Consider the following 1,579-nt stretch of genomic DNA (forward strand, 5'->3'; position numbering starts at 1 on the left):
AAATCTGAATATGAAATACTTGATGAGTTATTTATTTAATTAATCGAGGGATTATTTTTTTTTTAAATATTATTTGTCCATAAATGACAATTGAGATCAATGCCGAAAACATAATTGTCGAGAAACATCAATAATTTTCTTTTAAATAAGACATAAAGATATAATTAAATATTTTATGAATTATATTGTATACAATCTTTTCACCTTATCGATAATTATATATTATTTTTAATACTTTTAAAATTTATCGAACATTCAATATATTCAATATTCGAAGATAATTTATCAATAAAGTTCAGTAGAATATTTTATTTATTTTATCGAACGATCCACTTTTTCTTAAAATAGTCACAGAAAGTTAATTTTATTAATATTTATACTTTTCATTCTTACAAAAACTTCTTGCATTCAATATAATCATTTATCTTTTTATTATTCATCCTTTAAAAATAAAACGTTCTCAAAAAATGATTTCTAATTTAGTCGAATAAATCTAAAATCTTCATCGTTCGAGATCAATAATTTAGAATTAATAGATAGGGATTTAAAAAATTTATTCTCTTTTCTCTCTTCATCTTCATTTTTTCCCTCGAAGTATTATTTTCAGGAAAAATTTTAATATTCGACACAAACTATGAAATTTATGATAAAAAATGGCAATATATCAAACGTTGTAAATACGAATAAAAGAAGAAATATAGTTCTATTTGCAATATCAACAAAAGTTTTAACAAAAGTTTCCTAAATATTGATCTCATTTTTATCTGAGTTTTATTACAGGACAAATTTACATTCTAGTGTTTTACATATTTATAAACAATTGTCTGTAAGTTATGATATATATGATAAATTATATATATACATGTTTATGAATGAATTTTATTTTATATAAAATTTCACTTTTATTCTATTCAATTTTTAAAATTTACTTTCTTTAAAGAAAACAAGAAAATAAAATAAGAAAATAGAAAAATAAGGAATAGCAACAGCAGTTTTTTAAAAAGCAAGATTAAAAAGTTAGGACATTAGAATATTTAAAGACAAATGTGAAATAAAGAATTCGACAAAATTCAAATATTCGAAATATTTAGTTAAGAATTGTCATCTTTCTAAATAAAAGAGCGTCAACATGAAATCAAATATGCAATTATATTTTTAATTCAATAGATTAAATTATCTTTAAATCTCTTTTCGAAATTTCAGAGTACAAAAATATATATAAAGTTAAAGATAAAAATAAAAAAAAAGAGTAGATTTTTTTGACACTGGTAATTTTAATATTATAAAATCATTCTAATCATTAATTCCTGTAATATTATAATACGATAATCTTTGCATGGATCATATCTTTTGCCGAAGGCACGATCGTGATAGCAAAGAATTCAAAAGATGTAATGAGAAAGATATCGTTTCACTATGCAGAAACTATGCAAAAGATAAGACAAACCGAGATACGAATAACTGGGAATTTTCTACCTCGATGAATTTCTCGTTTCATATCGAAAACTTCTTTAATGTTGAATAAAAAAAAAAAAAAAAAAGAAAAGAACGAAATGACTGTCAAAAGGAATAAAACGAA

The 1,579-nt window shown here is 21.7% G+C and overlaps 1 protein-coding gene and 1 long non-coding RNA gene across 3 annotated transcripts in view; one reads left to right on the forward strand and one right to left on the reverse strand.

Moving 5' to 3' along the window:
• Nucleotides 1-1,579, forward strand: part of LOC102675145 (calcitonin gene-related peptide type 1 receptor-like) — a 103,295-nt gene that overhangs the window by 95,705 nt on the left and 6,011 nt on the right. The window lies entirely within an intron of this gene.
• LOC102674545 overlaps nt 1-1,579 on the reverse strand; it is a 15,960-nt gene that overhangs the window by 8,443 nt on the left and 5,938 nt on the right. Inside the window, exon 9 of one of the 2 annotated variants that reach the window (XR_004151507.1) lies at nt 1,273-1,557. The exons of the other annotated variant lie outside the window; for it this stretch is intronic. This is a non-coding gene — a long non-coding RNA (uncharacterized LOC102674545). Of the gene's footprint in view, nt 1-1,272; nt 1,558-1,579 lie in introns of those variants that run through there. 2 annotated transcript variants of the gene reach the window in all.

The sequence above is a fragment of the Apis dorsata genome, unplaced genomic scaffold (assembly GCF_000469605.1).
Source record: "Apis dorsata unplaced genomic scaffold, Apis dorsata 1.3 scaffold_797, whole genome shotgun sequence".
Classification (NCBI taxonomy): Eukaryota; Metazoa; Arthropoda; class Insecta; order Hymenoptera; family Apidae; genus Apis; species Apis dorsata.